General features: G+C 39.7%; 1 protein-coding gene across 3 annotated transcripts in view; it reads left to right on the top strand.

Moving 5' to 3' along the window:
- mgat4c (mgat4 family member C) overlaps positions 1 to 11,661 on the top strand; it is a 135,692-nt gene that overhangs the window by 72,969 nt on the left and 51,062 nt on the right. For 2 of the 3 annotated variants that reach the window (XM_005731553.1, XM_005731552.1), the window contains one exon: positions 7,687 to 7,770. The gene's annotated coding sequence lies outside the window, so the exon portion shown is untranslated. Of the gene's footprint in view, positions 1 to 7,291; positions 7,333 to 7,686; positions 7,771 to 11,661 lie in introns of those variants that run through there. The other variant, XM_005731554.1, reaches the window with a different exon arrangement.

Raw genomic sequence — 11,661 nt, 5'->3', positions numbered from 1 at the left:
CAAGGAGGCGCTTTCTCAGGGGGTAAGAACCAATGTGCCAAATGCCGAAGAGAAAAAGCATAATGATATAAAAGTAGATTAGGCATCCCTAACCCACCTCTGTCCACTGGTTTCTGCTGTTTTCTCAGATTCAATCTAGGCTTTTTATTATTCCATATAAATGCCTTACAGAGCTGGTCAAACTGTTTGGTGTATTTCAAAGGAACATGAATTGGTAGAACCTGCAACAAATAATTGAACTTAGGTGTACATACCATTTTGATTACGTTTACCTTTCCCCACATTGAGAGATACATCTGAGACCAACGATCAATATTAATTTTCATATCGCTGAGTGAAGGTTCAAAATGTATCTTTATCAGGTCTGACAAATGAGGCGGGAAGGTGATGCCTAAATACTTAATGCCCTTCTGAGGCCAGGAAAACATACAGGTTTGAAAAAGTGACCTAGGACAATAACTAGTTAACGGAAGGGCCTCTGATTTGGTCCAATTCACCTTATAACCAGAAATAGCTGAAAACGTATTTATTATTGCCTGCAAGGAGTTTAAAGACTTTTCTGGGTCTGATATAAAAAGCAAAATGTCATCGGCGTAAAACATCAGTTTATGACAGTCTCCCCCTATACTGACACCTGGAAAATTGGGCTCCCTACGAATAGCCACTGCCAGCGGCTCAAGGGCCAGAGCAAAAAGAAGTGGAGAGAGGGGATCCCCCTGCCTGGTTCCTCTACCTAGTTCAAAAGAAGGCCCTATTATTCCATTTGTGAGTACTGATGCCTTGGGGTGTACATATATAAGCTGAATCCAATTAATAAAGCTTTTGGTAAAACCGAAACACTCTAAAGTAGCGAATAAATATCTCCACTCGACTCTGTCGAATGCCTTTTCGGCATCCAGCGAAATCGCAGCTATGGGAGAATGGCTGTCCTGAACCGCCCACATAATGTCAATTAACCTCCTAATATTATCAGCTGAAGAGCGTGAGCTTATGAAACCAACTTGATCTACATGTACAAGAGAGGTTATTACCCGGTTTAATCGATTAGCCAGAATTTTAGATAAAATCTTACTATCATAGGAGGTCAGACTTATCGGTCTGTAGCTTTTACAGTCAGTGGGGTCATTATCCTTCTTTAGGATAAGTGTAATGATGGCTTCAGATAGTGAAGGTGGGAGCCTACCCTCTTGAAAAGATTCCTTATAAGTGTTTAAAAGCAGTGGCGCTAGATCTTCTGGAAAGGATTTATAAAATTCAGCCGTATATCCATCCAGGCCTGGTGCTTTATCAGAGGGCAGGTGTTTAATAACTCCCACTATCTCTTCAACGGTAACGGGAGCGTCCAAATATTTCAGTTGATCCACTGTCACCTTAGGAAGATTTAAAGATAACAAAAATTTCTTTATATCACTCTCTGAAATGCTTGATTCCGAGCTATAAAGATCTTTATAAAAGTTACTAAATATTGTATTAATTTCTTTAGGTTTAAAGAAAAGACGTCCATTATTATCTTTAACAGCTGAGATCATAGCCATAGTCTCTCTCTGTTTAATATATATTAGCATAGTTTCCTAAATGTTGCCAATACAATCGAAGGCAGCTAAATTTGATGCATAGGTTTAAACATTTCTTTTTTTTATAAAAGTTTGACCTTATTTGACTTCGAAGATGAAATCAGAGGTCTAAAGTTACATATTTAGAGACCTCATAATATCATAATACCCCAGCATGCCTATATGCTGTCAATATAAATAAAATAGATAAATAAAATAGTTCTGTATAGCATTAATATCATGTTGACCTTTAAATCAGTCTGTTCACCATAAAGGGGAGGTCAGAGGTCAAATGTGACATCATACTTTAAATATTATAAGATACTTTCTTCATGTTGGCAATATACACCTGACTTGTAAGAATCATAGTTTTTAAGTCATAAAAAAAACCAATAAATCATTAAGCTAACCTTGAAGAAATTGGCTGTAAGCCAAATTTTAATGGATTGTTAACATGACCTCACTCGACATCCCTTTCATTCATAGCTTTTTGAGCTTACAGATAGACACACACACACACACTTAAATGCTAACAAATCCTTAACCCACTTGGCAAAGGTAATAAATATAGAATTGAAGTATATAAACTTACATTAAATTTCTCCACGTGTCAAAAGCAGAAAACGAGCTTTCATGACAGGAGATTTGTTAAAATCCACGACTCTTGCTGCAAGATGGCATTGAACTGCTCTTTGCTCGCTGCATAATTCTCGCTGCATCGTACTACTGTAAAATTAGTCTCAGAGGGAAAAGTAAACAGAGCCTGGTAAAAGTTGAAAATCACATCGTCATTATATTTTTATGCCGCCACCCTCGTAAGTCATCCTCACAGAGTCCAGGCCTCTTGTTCTGAACACTGCAGAAATATCAATATGGATTTAGGAGACTCCCTGAAGCAAGGTCCTCAGCTAATTAAATCTGTAATCACTTTGTACTGTAAAAACACAAGCAGGGGAGGTGAACAGAGGGCTATGTGGTGGTTTAAATGCAGGCCGGTGGAGTTTTATTTAACAAAGACGGCTAATTGGGTCAGAGCTCTTTATCCTCATAAAGTTCCAAGGTTTCTTGCTATTTGGACAACTTATGGCACTTCTGACGACATCTACGAAAGTGAGAGAAAAGAAGAGAGGTTAAGTCGGAGATGGAAAACAGCCACTGTTGTCAAGGCTACTGCAAACAGCTATTTGATATTGTCTTCGGGGTTTGAAGTCTGTTGTACAATGTAGAATGTAATGAAATACACAGGAGCTGCGTGGCAAGAATGCATTTAGCGGGAGATGTTACAGAGGTGTACAATATCATGAACTCCTTCCATCTTTAATTTCTAGAAGGAGAACCATTCAGCCATGTTGTAAATATGATCCAGTCATTATCAGGTCAGCTTCATTCAGTCTTCAGACGTCTCGAAATTCTCAAAGATTACTGCCTTGTGTGGTATCTGCATTTTATCACACCTTCTTTAATCACTTTATATGATGATATTTGTGCAAAATCAATGAATGAAATTAAAAACTAAAAATAAAGTAATAATACATAATCAAATTGACTGGAGCTGGTGATAAAGGTTTAGGGATATGAAGTATAACTAATTAAAGTATTTGAAACTAACTGATTAAACTTTGTTTCTCCTACTCGTTGACACTAGTAATACCTGCCTTGGATTTTTTTTTTTTTTTTGGCTTTTTAACTGGCTTTATTGATAGAAACAGAGAAGATTGACAGGAAAGCGTAGAGAAAGAAAGAGGGGAAGATGTGCAGCAAAGAGCCACTGGTCGGACTTGAACCAGGGCCGGCTGCTTTCAGCCATGCGGTATATGGGCACCTGCTCATAACTGAGCTGAACCAGCGCCCAAAGCCATCTTCTTTAGCTAATTATTAATATCATCAATACACAGTAATAGTTAACTATCCACTGCAGTGCAATTGTTCCAGTAGTAGGTAATAAATGAGGAATGTGGATTATGTAACAGGTGACATCTTATAAAAGCAGCATGATTTAGCATAATTTTGATGTAATAAATATGGCTGTCTGCATAGACGGGCATAAAAACCGAAGGATTGTGTGAAAGCCCAAGTATTTTATATTTTGCTAACACAGAGACAGATTTTTAAAAAATGATCTTGAGCAGTAATCCTGCAAGCTTTGTGATAGTCTTTCAAAGTTTTTCTTCAGACAATGGCTGCTTTTTCACTTCTTTTCAATCCAGTCCTCGTACCTGGCCATTTTCAGCCATATGTTTGTTTGTTAAGCCACTTCCATGAAATATGTTGTTCCCATTTAGTTAAATATATTATACATGAGTTAAAAAGGCATAAAATATCATTTTTGCATCATGAATGTGAATCCCAAACAGCTATTAGCTGAAAACGTGACATGACATGCATGAATGGTGTGCAGTGTGTTCTTAAAAAATTTGAGGAATCTGGACAATGAGAACAGCAGATGAACAGTATCTGTTCCCACAGAAATAGAAAAAAATACAGCCATGACACAGAGCCAAAGAGATCCATTTGGCCTTTCAGTTGATCCATCTACTGTTTGTGGCTGAATGGCTGTCAAGGAGTCATTCTGAAGTCTTTATTTTAGAAGCGAGACAAAATTTTAGAGAAAAAATTCAAACAGTTCTGGAAAGAAGAGAAGGCTAGCTTTATGGGGACATTTAGTGTATCATGGTAGCACAAGGTATTCACAAGGTACTACCATCTTAAAATGGACAGAAAGAAACGAGCTCTGCCTAGATTTTACCTTGTGCTCTACATATTACCATACTCCTTAACCATTTTGTGCTAGAGAAATATTTAAAATGGTTCCTCAAAGATGAGAATTTTCTTTCCTTTTGCATTTTACAACCAAAATCCAAAGCAAAGTTTCTTGTTGTTGAAGAAATTTGCAATTCTATGTAAGCAGTTTAGATATTAAACATGTCATACCTCCTGTTTACAGTAAATAGCTGCAAAGCACACTTCATTAAAACTTTAGAGCGAAGTCAAATTAAGAAACAAAAGGAGGCTCTTTCTCTGGATGTTCTCACTATTTGCTCTCTTTTCCCTCTGAATTTTAAGCCTTAAGGAGTCACTATGTATCTGCGATTACTATTTGAGCTGCAGCTCTGAGGTGCTGACCTCATGCTGCCTCCATTCTCTGTGTTACTCACATTTGTGTCTGTCCCCAGGGCTCTTCGTCTAAAGAGCCTCGACTGAAGAGGCAGGCGGGCCAAGCACAGTATGGCGGGGTTAGACCTGCCCTGGAGAAATCTTTACAGCGACCTGATTTCACTCAGTTGCTCCCCTTATTCCCCAGATCTCATGCTCATATTCACCTGATCCTGTGTCAGAGCCATTTTGGGTGGAAAAACTTCTTTAACAACAGTTAAACTAGAGCAAGATTTCAGAATCCAGTGATTGTTCATGCGCTGCAGCCACAGTCCTTGTCCCCGAGATCTTCGTTTCTGTTTAATCTAGCACATAATTTCATTCATTGTTCGAAATCTTTCGTATTGTCTGAGAGATCTGATCGTGACCATTTTCACGAATCTCCCTCAAAATTGCACATTTTCAGTATCAGCCCAAAAGCAATGTGTTGAAAAGAATCTCTCATCCCAGCTTGTTACATGTATCTCACAGGGATCTGAATTAATATTAGCGATTGGTCCCCAAGTCACGTTCATCCCCATCTTTTCACTCTAGCATCTGGATTTAATTGGTGCTACGCCGTAAAGCCACAGCTGCTCTTCCTGTTAGAACAATAAATTATCCCAATTAGGAGTTGAACAAAAGAGGCTGTCTGACACAGCAGCCCACTGCCATGCCTAGAGATTGGACTGCGATGGAATGAGGCTTCTCGCTGACATGAAGCCGCACCAAAACACCTGCCCCATCATCTCTCTGATCAAAATACAGTTCCAGTCCAGGGAATATATAGAACAGGAAGAGACTGCTTTGCATGACTTGCAAACATGAGAGCTTCTTGTATATAAATTAAACAGAAAAAGAATCACTGTGTTTGAAATTAGTGAAAGGTATATTGTGTAATTGCTGGGCGGATGATTAATTGGTGTTTGGATGATGGGTTGTGGATACAGCCGGGTTTTCTGGCAGCTGCCTTCCATATCGATGGCACCAGTAATGAAGGCAATATTGACATAGGGTTCAGAAAGATGTGGAATGGGAGGAACAATAGGAGCATCTGTGCCTCTCAGTAGTTACGAGTATAATTGAGACCATATTTTAGCTTGCTCTTTGAAAACTAGCCTTACTGTATTTCCCTTCTCCTTCCCTGACAGACGAGACATATTTATTTGCCACTGTGTCACGTTCAGGAGCTTTGGCAACTCAGGCGATCTACCGTTTAAAAGAATGTAGGCTATCCACCACTACGATGGCGGCCTGTGTTGTGATTGACACTACTTCCACATGCTGGCCTGGCCACACCATCTCTTTGTCTCACCACTTGCTGTGAACATGCCATTAAGCCAGTCAAAGTTTGACAAGAAAAATGAAGTGTGCCGGTTCCTGTGGCCTCGAGTGTCTCTCTGAATAATGAGCACATTGCCTGTACCCCCCGTCTCCACTCCGTGCCATCAGTTTTACTCTTCCCCTTGAAGTTCTAGTCTGCTGAGAGAGTGAAGGGGTCTTTAGGTTGTCGCGTGTCCAGGAAGAAAAATGTGGTCATGCAAATCTGTCAAACTAAATCTGTAAAACCCAGAAAAGAAGCGTATGATGAATGAAGTATATTTTTATTGATATAATTCCCCCATTTCATTTCACGGCATTAGGACGGGGAGTGCTGTTTCGTAGGAGCTGTCCAATATGAGGGAGCGTCATAAGATGTCGCAAACAGCTGCAATTTTGCGAGCCAAATTAGCTGGCACTGTTTTCCTTGTTGACTTTATTTCACTGCTTTTTAAAACACAACAAACGGCTGAGCAGCGCTGCTGGATCATAGCATCATAGCTGCCTTGCACAGCAAACACTGAGAAGAAAGGGCAGCTCCACTGCTACTTCCTTACCCAGCCTTATTTCTCCCAATTACCAGCGTGTGAGCAAACAGTATGACATGACTGACCTCCTCTCAGAGAGCTGTGGTCATGACTGCGAGGCTCTCTCAGCTTATTATGACAGAAGTGTTATGGTAATAGAAGGAAAGTCTGTGCCGTGGCGATAGCACCTCAGGAGCGGATAGCCTATTATCCTCCACTGTGTAGTGGTAGTAATGGTGAGACAGAGGGCATCCTATCTGTTATGGTGATGATGCATTTTGAATGGGTAGTGCCTATTATATATCAGTGGATGATAATGCCAGGAAAGAGCATCCTCTGGGTATAGTCATGATGCCAAGAAATGGGTGAAAGGGTCTGAACAGAATATACAATGTGCCATATCAGGTTTATGGTGATAGATTAAAGAGAATGGCAGGATCTTTTTTTTTTTTTGAGCTATGAAAATTGGAGGCTAGCCCCTGTGTTCAAAGAGCGTGAATATCCAGGGAAAGGAAGACAATGAGGAGCATGTGTGTACGTGTGCATACGACAAACAAGAGCCACGCAGTCAAAGGAGAATCTTAGTTAGCTGTCTGCTTGGCGCTTCGCCGCCCCTGTGATGTATGTTTATGGCCCATCATCTCTAGCCAATTACCCTGCCTCAGTGTGGGAGCACCGCACCTTCTCATCACAGCCGTCAGTGTCTGAGTGTGGAGAGAGACGGTGACAGTTAACGTTCCTGGACATCTCCTGGCAAAGTGCTGTTTTCCTTAGGGGACTCGTGAGATTCATCTTTAAAAGTAAGCCACTGGGTAACAGAGTGTGTTGAGCCTTATAGCTGCTTTGGGAATTGAATGCTTGTTTATTGTATGTATGTTTGTGTGTGTGTGTGTGTGTGTGTGGACGGTGGGTGGGGGGTGCTAACGCATGTGTCTGTAGGTGTGCATGAGTGCTGTGTGGGTGCTGTAAGTTGGAACAGTAGCTCTGTAAACTTTGTAAATCTCATGTTTCCCACGCACTCCTGTTTCCATCATTATGGCATTATAGGATATGTGGATAACTCACTGCTCTCTATATTGATGTGTGCATAAGGCTACATGCTGTAAATGATGTGTGAAATAACCTTGGCATTTTGGGTGTCTTTGTTTTTCCAGATATAGCTGAGGTAGACGTGCTCATGTATCCCGTCCATGTCAACCTGCAGACTTTCTCCTACAGACACATCTGACTTTTACAAGGTGCGTTTAAATGCCTTTTTTGTTTTTGCATGTGTGTCGCAAATCTGCAGTGTGCTTGTGTCTAGTCAAAGTAAATGTAAATCCCCTGCAGAGCAGTGACATTAGAAAAGGTAAAGCAAATGAGACTCGCAGCTCAGGAGCAATGAAGGCTAATTTAGTTTTAGGAGAAATTGGAAACATTTTTGGGAGTGCTTAAACTTTGTTTCGACGATTCCTTTGTAAAACTGAGAATGCACAGTGACAAGAAAAGGATTTGCAATGATAATATTTATTTATTTATTTTTGGCTCCATATTCATACTGTGTGACAGATTGAAGCTGCAAAGCTGTGTTTGCGTTGGCTAGACTAAGGAGCGCTTCTGCCCAGAGGGTTTATCAGGGAGAGAAAATATTGACCGCGAACAGTTGCACTTTGGTGGTGTTATTGCTTTTCACACTTGTGTGATACAGACAGCAGTCGCCAAGTACAACAATTGTAAACCCGCAGCCATATCGACGGTCGCATTGCTCTTCTGTACAGGACAACATATTCCACTTGTGGTATTTACATTTTAGTTTATTTCACTGGAGTGCTTTTTGCAGATAGATGGTGTAAGATTACAGGAACCTGGTAAAAAGAAAAGGAAGTACTTATTGTTTAGGTGAAATGCAAAAACCCAAAGTGGCCTCTTAATTTGATTCTGAAATATGAATGCAAAACAACGTGACAAGACGAATCTGTGTTTGTGCACATGTGGTGTGATTTTTCATTAATATATACTGGGATTTCACTTGTTAAATCAGCTGTGTTTACCTCCTTATTATTATTATTATTCCTTACTGGCTAGTGCACAATTGAAGTTTATCACCTCAGTTTTAGAGTAGCATCGAGCTATTAGCTATCTCCACAGGTGTGCATGATTCTCTGAATGAGATACTGATGTTACTATGATTATATGACACTGATAAGTTTATTGGTACTGTAACAATGTGTACTCTACAATAAAAAAGCCAAACTGTTGCACCTAATTCTTGTCTTTTTAAGTGATATAATAACCGATATATGTACATATGCTATTGCTAAATCTGAGAACCATTTAATGCCAAAAATTCATTAAACAAATTACCCATTAATCATTCTTTAATTCTTTGTTATTAATTCTTTAATAACAAATCATGCTTCTTAATTGTGTGGCACCTCACATGCAGTGTCAACATTGCTCGTTATACTTCAGAAAATGAAAAGCAAATTTAAATAGACAGATGTTAAATACGATATGAAAAGATGTTACCACAAAATTTAGCATATTGTAAAATTAAAAAAAAGTATTATAAAATCTGACAAATTACTTTCCAGAAAACTGAAGAAGGATCTCCTAACCACTTCCTCAAGCTTATCTGGGGAAATGTTGAGCCAGTGGGGCCAGAGTCTACCATGGGTCCTGCTACCAGTAGGACATGCCCAGTCAGAACACCTTACCCAGGAGAAGCCCACTTCGGCTGCCTCCTTTCGATGTGTAGCAGCGGCTCTACTCTGTGCCCCACCCAAACGACTGAACTCCTCTCTCTATCGCTAAGGGAAAGCCCATCCACCTTTCAGATAAAGCTTGTTTATGATGGTTGTCTCCGAAATCTAATGTTTAGCCTTTAATTGAAGTAGTGATAATAGTGTTAACAAAAAGGCCCCGTTGAGATTAAAGGATTCATGGCGTTTCTCAACAGTGATGCTCCATCTGGTGGCAGATGGCTGCATAAGATGAGAACACAATTATTTACCTGCCTTGGGTATCAATAAAAATGCAAAACAATTAGATTAAACGACTACTATGTCTCGTACCAACTACAATATATATATATATATATATATATACTAGGGGTGCAACGATACACAAAATTCACGGTTCGATATATTTTCGATACAAAAAAAATGTTCATACCTTTTTAATTTGTCATTTATTAAAATTATAAATATATATTTTAACTCAAAAGTACAGTTTTTAAATTTAATGTTGCTGAAACAAAAAAGTAATAAAAAAAATAAATATATCTTAGGGCTCGCAAAATGTCAAAATCCCCGGTAGCCCTTCGGGCAGGGACTCTTCAGTTTTTGGTAGCCCAAAATAAATTTAAGTAGCCCGAATAAAAAAGAGAGCAATATTTTGATTGATGCTTTGTTTCCTGTTTTGTTTCCGTTACAATATTATACATTAAAGTATAATATTGTAAAGGAAACAAAACATTAATCAAAAAATTGTTGAAAAACAAATTACAACATTGTATAAAAATTACAATCATCAACTCAAATACTTGGTTCTAATTGAACAGAAATTTCTATGAACTTGTAAGAACTGTGTAGGACATGAGTCAGTCTGTGTCAGATCCTGAATTTGAAATTTCCACTGAAGTCACGGGTAAGAGGCAAGTGGAACCAAGATCGAGGCTATTTGCTTTTTGAAGTTTGCAAAGACTGCTAAATTTTGCCATTGGTAGTTCACTCTTTGCAACATAGTACGCTGTTTTAAACTGATTTTCAGGTTTATTTTTAGTATGTTATTTGCAATTGGTGTTTTCAGATACTGCAGACTGAGCAATAATGCATTTCTTGCATTTTTCATGGGTTCTAATGGGGGCCTTTCTTAATGACTGGTCCCAGTAACAAAGGCGCTTGTCGACTCAGAAATCGAGAGAAAACCAACAACACACCCGGCAGAACATTATGTTATTTACACGGATGCACATAGGTGGTCCGCATGTGCGCATTCCCTGTCAAAATAAAAGACGCACACCAGATAAGAAGTTGCAACGCGCATTTGCGTCCATATAAAAAGCACTGTTTTTGTCCGCTAGAGTGGGATTTTCACGGCACATTCCACAACACATCTCTGTGCGTTCATCATTTGTTTGAAGCCAGCTCACCTCCTGCAACCACTTTTCCGAGAATACGCGCTTCTTTTGTGGTTCGGACTCCTTCTGACATTTCTTTGGAGGTGGAGGAACACCAAAGTAATTGCTTAAAGGAGCTTCTTCGACATCTTTAAGAGTTTTAAACAAATGTCTGTCCTCCTCCAGAAAATCTTATGTATGCAAACACGCGTTGCAACTTCATATCTTGTGCGCGTTTTTTTTTCTTTATTTTGACAGCGAATGCGCACCTGCGGACCACTTATGTGCAGCCCCGGTTATATAGCTCGTCATATTGCAGCCACAGAAATTCTTTTGTCCATGAAACCATAAAGCTGCACTTTCTTTTTGCCTTATAGTCTGATTTGTCATAACTTTTCCGTTTTGTGGTAAACTTTTCTTTGGCTGTCACTTCTTCACCCTGACCTGTCTTATTTGGCTCAGCAGAACTAAAATATATATCCTGCTGCTTTTACACACGCACACACACATAACGGTCAGCGATTCTCTGCGCGATCAACCTTTCACATGTTTAAGCTTGCTGCGGGAGATTCCACTTATCATGTTTGCATAGTAAGCTAACGATTGATAAAACGATGTCAGAGGAATTGGTGCGCAAATTATCGTCACTCACCAATCAGTGCTGTCGCTCTCTATACACAGTTCGCGCGATTGCAAAGTGAAAGCAAAAAACGTTAACGAGCTAACTGCGCTAACACACTAGTTCCCACCCATGTAATTGAGCATTGCGTGGCGCATCCAACATACTGTTTTACTTTTGCCCATGACGCGCTTACCTTCAGGGTCATACTTCACATGAAAACCAAAATAGTTCCAAACGCCAGATCTGAATGAGGGTAGGGGAGGTTCAATTTGCCATGTTGCAAGGAGAGCTTAACTGCTGTCTCGATAGCTTCCCCTGCGCTCAGTGAATCTGCGTTCGACTACTCCGCCTAGGCTGCACTGTCGAGCGCAGATCCACTGAGCGCTCAACACAGACAGCATCATCAGA

Source organism: Pundamilia nyererei, unplaced genomic scaffold, assembly GCF_000239375.1.
Source record: "Pundamilia nyererei isolate P.nyererei 1_Seehausen unplaced genomic scaffold, PunNye1.0 scaffold00043, whole genome shotgun sequence".
NCBI lineage: Eukaryota > Metazoa > Chordata > Actinopteri > Cichliformes > Cichlidae > Pundamilia > Pundamilia nyererei.
This window is presented reverse-complemented; position numbering and strand designations above follow the sequence as displayed.